Raw genomic sequence first — 8,667 nt, 5'->3', positions numbered from 1 at the left:
TAAATTAAAATGAACTGTAAGACATGTGATTTAACTGTATTACTTTCATGTTATATTCAAATATATATTTGCATAAGGTACTAACACATATGTCATTGAGCTCAACAAAATCATCTGCAATCATACTTACAATGTTCTACCTGCTGATTTACAGATTACTGACAGAAAAATTATTCAATTACATCTCTGCTACAATAATATGTATTTTTAAAATACTTATATTTAAATAATATATCAAGTAAACTCTCACCCTCAATGTAAAAGCAAACCTGTAACAATGAACAAGCCTTACGTTTTAGTATATTATGGTTTTGTAATGTTCTTGATATTTTTAACAAATTATTTGAATGAGTTTCTTTTCTCCATAAGTAATGATGAACAAATATTTCCCCATCTATAATTAGTATTTATTAAAATAGGTGACATAATATGTTTTATTTTTTTCAGGACCAATTATCATATTATATCCTCATCCTTCAGCCACTTCAAGTTCTTATTTGGCCATAAAATTTCTTAGGTGCTAACATTGTGGATTTAAACACATTTTAATTTAAACCACCAAAAATGAATTTGCAAATTGTTTGAGAAGTTAATTTAGCATTTCAAAGGAAAACATAATTACATACTATGGATCAATTAATTTGCTTAATGAAAATTTGGGGGAACATGGTTAGAAAGAAAGAAGAAGTGTGACTTCCTTTAATATAATAAATTATTAGTTGTTTGCTACTACCTTTACTGTGTATGGTGCATTTGCCTATGAAAAGAAATGGCTTTTCTTGCTTTGCTCTATTTACATCCCAGGCTATTTTCTTCCCTTCCAGCTCTCCTATTCTGAACATAGTACAGGTGGAAAAATATATAACGACAAGGTCAGTCATCTGCAAAGCCTCTCTTTCCTCCAGCTCTTTACATTCTTTTCACCTTACTTTGCTAATTGAAAGCTGGCTCTCCTGTAAAGAATTGTTTGATCCTGCTGTTCTCTCAAGTGATATCTAATTTCATTTGCTGCTTTTAATCTTACCAAGCCTGGAGAAGTATTTCATGGTGTATATGTGCCATATTTTCTTTGTCCAGTCTATCATTAATGGGCATTTGGGTTGGTTCCAGGTCTCTGCTATTGTACACAGGGCCACAGTGAACATAGGTGTGCATGTGTCTTTATAATAGAATCATTTATAATCCTTTGGGTATATACCAAGTAAGGGGATTGCTGGGTCAAATGGAATTTCTATTTCTAGATCCTTGAGGAATTGCCACACTGTCTTCCACAATGGTTGAACTAATTTACACTTCCACCAACTGTGTAAGAGTGTTCCTATTTCTCCACATCCTCTCCAGTATCTGTTGTCTCCAGATTTTTTAATGATGGTCATTCTAACTGGTGTGAGATGGAATCTCAATGTGGTTTTGATTTGCATTTCTCCAATGACCAGTGATGATGAACATCTTTTCATATATTCGTTGGCCTGATAAATGTCTTCTTTTGAAATGTGTCTGTTCATATCTCTTGCCCACTTTTGGATGTGCTTGTTTTTTTTTTTTTTTTTTTTTTTGTAAATCTGCTTTAGGTTTTTTATAGATTCTAGATAGTAGCCCTTTGTCAGATGGGTAGATTGCAAAAATTTTTCCCCATTCTGTTGGTTGCTGGTTCACTCTAATTATTGTTTCTTTTACCGTGCAGAAGCTCTGGAGTTTAATTGGATCCCATTTGTCTATTCTGGCTTTTGTTGCCATTGCTTTTGGTGTTTTAGCCATGAAGTCCTTGCCTATGCCTATGTCCTGAATAATATTGCCTAGGTTTTCTTCTAGGATTTTTATGGTGTTAGGTCTAATGTTTAAATCTTTAATCCATCTGGAGTTAATTTTTGTCTAAGGTTTCAGGAAGGGATCCAGTTTTAGCTTTCTGCACATGGCTTGCCAGTTTTTTCAAAACCATTTATTAAACAGGAAATCCTTTCTCCATTGCTTGTTTTTGTCAGGTTTGTCAAAGATCAGATGGTTGTAGATGTGTGGCATTGCTTCTGAGGCCTCTGTTCTGTTCCACTGGTCTATGTGCCTGTTTTGGTACCAGTACCATGCTGTTTTGATTACTGTAGCTTGGTAGTATAGTTAAAGTCAGGTAGCATGATACCTACCTCCAGCTTTGTTTTGTTTTTTTTTTTGCTTAGGATTGTCTTGGCTATACGGGCTCTCTTTTCGTTCCATATGAAGTTTAAAGTGGTTTTTTCCAGTTCTGTGAAGAAGGTCAATGGTAGCTTGATGGAAATAGTGTTGAATCTATAAACTACTTTATGCAGTATGGCCATTGTCACAATATTGATTTTTGCTAACCGCAAACATAGAATGTTTTTCCATCTGTTTGTGTCCTCTCCTATTTCCTTGAGCAGTAGTTTGTAGTGCTCCTTGAAGAGGTCCTTTATATCCTTTATTAGTTATATTCCTAGGTATTTTATTCACTTTGTAGCAATTGTTAATGGGAGTTCACTCATGATTTAGGAGAAAGCCTATTTAAAAGAGAGACTATATCTATGGTCTGCAGTTAGCCTCCTTCCCTTCTCTCTTGAACCAAATCCAATAACCATTCACCTGCACAACTCCTGGGCAACTACTCCCCATGGGCAAATGAACACTGCTTCACTAAATCAAATAATCAGTTCTTGATCTTCACTATAGTTGAGTCATCCATGGCATTGGACACAGCTAGTTGCTTTCTTTTCATTTGTTATTCATGATGTAAAAATTGCTTGAGTTTTTCTTGCACCTTTGTGGTTCTCTCCTCATCTCTGTTACCACACAATGTCTGTGCCATTCATTGGGTCTCCTCTCTTTATACACATTCTTCCAGTTTCAAGAGTTTAAATACCATTCTTATACTGATGATACAGATTACAGGAGTGAGCTGCCACACTCAGCCTTAATTTTATTTATTTTTAAGACAGGGTTTCACCATGTTGCTCAGGCCGTTCTTGAACTCACAACCTGAGGTGATCCACCAGCCTTGGTCTCCAAAATGCTTGGATTACAGGTGTGAGCCACCATGCCTGGCCAACTTTATTTTTACAAATCAGAGAGATTGGGCCGAGCGCTGTGGCTCACGCCAGTAATCCTAACACTTTGGGAGGTCAAGGTGGGCAGATCACCTGAGGTCAGGAGTTCAAGATCAGCCTGGTCATGATGGTGAATTCCCATCTTATTTTTAAAAAAGCACACAGATTAGTGTTATAATTGCAAAAACGAGGTGCTGGATAATTCCCCCCACCCCGTTTTTTTTATGAGTTAGAGTTTCCCTCTTGTCACCCAGGCTGGAGTGCAATGGTGCAATCTTGGCTCATTGAAACCTCTGCCTCCTTGGTTCAGGCAATTCTCCTGCCTCAGCCTCCCAAGTAGCTGGGATTACAGGTGTCCACCACCATGCCCAGCTAATTTTTTTTTTTACCTTAAATTTAAATTTATTTTTATTTGATTTTTATAAAACAAAAAAAAATATGAAATGCTTCACAAATTTGCATGTCATCCTTGCACAGGGGCCATGCTAATCTTCTCTGTATCATTCCAATTTTAGTGTATGTGCTGCCAAAGTGAGCACATGCCAAGCTTATTTTTAAATTTATTTTATTTTTATTTTTTTATAGAGAACAGGATTCACTATGTTGAATCTCTATGTTGAACCACTATGTTGAACTAGCCTCCAGGCTAGTCTCAAACCTCTGACCTCATGATCTGCCCACCTCAGCCTTCCAAAGTGCTAAAATTACAGGTGTGAGCCACCATGCCCAACTTAATTTTGTATTTATATTTCTAAAGATGGTGTTTCACCATGTTGGCCAGGCTGGTCATGAACTCCTTACCTCATATGATCTTCATGCTTTGGCTTTCCAAAGTACTGGGATTACAGGTGGGAGCCACCATGCCTGGCCTTTGATTTTTACAAAACTGAAGTTTACCAACCACACTGGTATAGGAGCCTTTGGACACTCAGAAAAGGCTAACATTTTTTGCCAGGTGTGCAAAAGGACAAATGGGCAAGAGGACAAAGGGAATTGAGGATGTTGGTGGGTTAGTGATTCAGGTTATTAACTACCTAGTCCAGACTTTAGAACTGAATGAGGCCAGAAGGGTGCTATTAGATCCAAATGAATGGCGGCAGCGTCAAAGCCTAAACTCTCTATGAGGTGGCACTAAAGTATGAAATAGCTAAAAGAACAGAGAAAAGTTAGGTATGGGAATTTTGGAGTTTGAGATTTCTGGTGTGAAATATACTAGAAAACAGGGTCTAAAGGCCAGGTGAAGTGGCTCATGCCTGTAATTCCAGCACTTTGGGAGGCCGAGGCAGGAAGATCACAAGGTCAGGAGCTCAAGATCAGCCTTGCCAATGTGGTGAAACCCCATATCTACTAAAATTACAAAAATTAGCTAGGCATGGTGATGTATGCCTGTAATCCCAGCTACTTGAGAGGCTGAGGCAGGAGAATTGTTTGAACTAAGACCCAGGAGGTGGAGGTTGCAGTGAGCCAGGATCACACCACTGCACTCCAGCCTGGACTACAGAGCAAGACTCTATCTCAAAAACAAAACAAAAAAACCAAGGTCTATATGTTGGCTGTAAAGGGGTGAAGGTAAGTGAGTTTCACAAAGTTTAAGAACTCTAAGACTTGGGTGGGTGTCAGATGGTTTACTCATGAATTATAAAAGCCATTTCAATATCAAAATCTTTGATAAAATCTGAGGAGTGACCAGGGTAGTGGCAGATAACTATGATATGAAGTTCCTTTATCATTTTCCATACTCTTATTTGACCTCTAACTTATTAATTGTCATTCTCATGTCAACTAGTTTTATCTTCTTATCTTCATTTCCTTCTTTGTCCCAGTTAATCAAATTGCTCTAAAAAAAAAACCTAAATGACCTTAGTCCTCTGACTCAAGTCACATACGAGAAAACAGTCACCCTTAATCAGGCACTGTAGCTCATGCCTGTAATCTCAGCTACCTGGGAAGCTGAGGCAGGAGAATCACTTTAACCCAGGTGGAGGTTGCATGAGCCGAGATTGTGCCAGTGCACTTCAGCCTGAGCAACAGAGCAAGACCCTATAACAATAACAAATCACCCTTCCAGGAACATAATCACATTTGTAGAGGAAAATCATGTTTGGAGGGGATGTTTAGAGATACATTGACAAGTTGCAGAATGCACTGAACCCATTAACTACTATAATGGATTTCCCATTCAGTCTCAAAACATTTCCAGAGGTTGGTAATTTCTTTATTGATTATTTTTTCTTAAATAAAATCAATTAACATCCATTTTATCCTATGTACAGCAGGGTAAAAATAAAATGTATAAAAACTCCTTTGCACTCCCCTCATTTAGTTCTACTCCACAGAATTAACAATTGTTAGTATTTTCTTGTTTATCCTTACAGAATTCAATTTATTGGTAAGAATGATGTCATATAAAACTCATTAGCCAGGTGCAATGGCTCCTGCATGTAATCACAGCATTTCTGGAGGACAAGGTGGGAAGATTTCTTGAGGGCAGGAGTTCAAGACCAACCTCAGCAACACAGAAACCCCATCTGTAAAAAAATTAAAACAAAAAAGCTTTCACCACACAGTCTCTCTCTCTCTCTCTCTCTCTCTATATATATATATATATATATATATATATATCTTTTTTTTTCAGATGAATTTTCTCTTTTGTTTCCTGGGCTGGAGTGCAATGGCATGACCTCAGCTCACTGCAACCTCCACCTCCTGGGTTCAAGCAATTCTCCTGCCTCATCCTCCCAAGAAGGTAAAATTACAGGTGGCCGTGACCACACGCAGATAATTTTCTTTTTTGTATTTTTAGCAGAGATGGGGTTTTGCCATGTCAGCCAGGCTGGCCTTAAACTCCTGACCTCAGGTGGTCTACCTGCCTGAGGTCAGGAGCCCTTCACTCGGTTGCAGTCTATATATTTAATATATACATCAAAACATGTTAAATCTGGAAAACAATTTTCACTGAAGGACAAAGTAATCTTTCTAAAATACATTTTAAAATTTCAAAGGGATAAGAAAGTTATGGATGCAAAAATGGTGAAAGAATATTAGAAACACCATCATGCTGGGCTGGGCATGGTAATGTGCACTTGTTTTTTTGTTTTTGAGATGGAGTGTCCCTCTGTTCCCCAGGCTGGAGTGCAGTGGTGTGATCTCAGCTCACTGCAACCCCTGCCTCTGGGTTCAAGTGATTCTCCTGCCTCAGTCTCAAGTAACTGGGACTACATGCATGTGCCACCATGCCTAGCTATGCCCAACTAATTATTTTGTATTTTTATTAGACACAGGGTTTCTCCATGTTAGCCAGGATGGTCTTGATCTCTGGACCTTGTGGTCTGCCCACCTCAGCCTCCCAAGGTGCTGGGATTACAGGTATGAGCCACCTCGTCCAGCAACAAACAGGTAATGTGCACTTGTAATGCCAGCTACTCAGGAGGCTGAGGTTAAAGGATCACTGTAATCCAGGAGTTTGAGACCCCCTTCTAAAAAAAAAGGCCAGGTGCGGTGGCTCACGACTGTAATCCCAGCACTTTGAGAGGCCAAGATGGGTGGATCACCTGAGGTCAGGAGTTCGAGACCAGCCTGGGCAACATGGTGACACCCCATCTCTATAAAAAATAAAATAACTATCACAGCAAGATTTCAATAGAGTACACTAAGAGTGTACAAACACTAAATATGACACAAATTGATAGAACCTTGACTATGTCTCAAGTTATAACTGAAAATACACAGCTAATGAAACTAACACATGAGAGCACAAATTCAGGCTCTTATAGTCAGGAACTGTTGTTTATTGATGGAATCATGTTATTTCCCAGCAATTCAGTTTCCTCATTTATAATTTAGAGTAATGATTGCTGGAAAATGCAGTCTCATTCCTGCAGTCTTTTAATCCCCATTGGCCACATAAGAATAGATCATAGGAGGCAACACAGCATATCTACAACCATACAATCTGATAAACCTGACAAAAACAAGACATGGGGAAAGGATTCCATGTTTAATAAATGGTGTTGGGAAAACTGGCTAGCCATGTGCAGAAAGCAGAAACTGGACCCCTTCCTGACACCTTACACTAAAATTAACTCCAGATGGATTAAAGACTTAAACATAAGACCTCGCAGCATAAAAACCCTAGAAGAAAATCTAGGCAAAACCATTCAGGACATAGGAGTAGGCAATAACTTCATGACCAAAACACCAAAAGCACTGGCAACAAAAGCCAAAATAGACAAATGAGACCCAATCAAACTCCACAGCTTCTGCACAGTCTGTTTCTTTCTAAAGAAACAGTCATTAGAGTGAATTGGCAACCAACAGAATGGGAAAAAATTTTTGCAGTTTACCCATCTGACAAAGGGCTGATATCCAGAATTTACAAAGAACTCAAACAGATTTACAAGAAAAAAAACAAACAAGCCCATTCAAAAGTGGGCAAAGGATATGAATGGACACTTTACAAAAGAAGACATACATGAGGCCAACAAACATGAAAAAATGTTCATCATCACTGGTCATTAGAGACATGCAAATCAAAACTACATTAAGATACCATCTCACACCAGTTAGAATGGTGATCATTAAAAAATCTGGAGACAACAGATGCTGGAGAGAATGTGGAGAAATAGGAACACTTTTACACTGCTGGTGGGAGTGTAAATTAGTTCAACCATTGTGGAAGACAGTGTGGCGATTCCTCAAGGACCTAGAAATAGAAATTCCATTTGACCCAGCAATCCCATTACTGGGTATGTACTCAAAGGACTATAAATCATTCTACGATAAGGACACATGCACACGAATGTTTATTGCAGCACTGTTTACAACAGCAAAGACCTGGAATCAACCCAAATGCCCATCGATGATAGACTGGACAAGGAAAAGGTGGCACATACACACCATGGAATATTATGCAGCAATCAAAAACGATGAGTTCGTGTCCTTTGTAGGGACATGAATGAACCTGGAGAACATCATTCTCAGCAAACTGACACAAGAACAGAAAATAAAATATCGCATGTTTTCACTCATAGGTGGGCGTTGAACAATGAGAACTCATGGACACAGGCAGGGGAGCACTACACACTGGAATCTGTTGGGGGGAATGGGGAGGGACAGCAGGGGGTGGGGAGTTGGGGAGAGATAGCCTGGGGAGAAATGCCAGATACAGGTGAAGGGGAGGTAGGCAGCAAATCACACTGCCACGTGTGTACCTATGCAACTATCTTGCATGTTCTTCACATGTACCCCAAAACCTAAAATGCAATAAAAAAAGAAAAAGAAAGAAAGCACAGGGTCCCATGGGATATAAAATTATGAATATCATGATGTAGAATGTTAGCAAAAGAATGTATATAATGTTGCATTTTATTGTCTAGGCAAGGAAATGATGCCATTGAAGGGGTGAGAAAGAAGAAACTGCTACTTCCATTTCTGTTTCCCACGCTTAATTGTGAGTGCTTTGAGATCAAAGTGTATATATTGTTTTGCTATGTAGGCATAGTACATTCCCTCACATATAGTAGTAGTGAATACGTGATTATTTAATTGAATTGAATTTGTAAAAGAAGCTTTGATTTAAAAATTGACAAAACTTCCACAGTTTATAAAAAATACCATT

General features: G+C 38.6%; 1 non-coding gene across 1 annotated transcript; it reads right to left on the bottom strand.

Annotated features, from left to right (window-relative positions):
* Positions 1–3,482: 3,482 nt before the first annotated feature.
* LOC118148102 (U6 spliceosomal RNA) lies at positions 3,483–3,589 on the bottom strand. Its single transcript, XR_004734897.1, has one exon. It is a non-coding gene; the product is annotated as a U6 spliceosomal RNA (small nuclear RNA).
* Between the last annotated feature and the right edge of the window lie 5,078 nt (positions 3,590–8,667).

This window comes from Callithrix jacchus, chromosome 17, assembly GCF_049354715.1.
Source record: "Callithrix jacchus isolate 240 chromosome 17, calJac240_pri, whole genome shotgun sequence".
Taxonomy (NCBI): Eukaryota; Metazoa; Chordata; class Mammalia; order Primates; family Cebidae; genus Callithrix; species Callithrix jacchus.
This window is presented reverse-complemented; position numbering and strand designations above follow the sequence as displayed.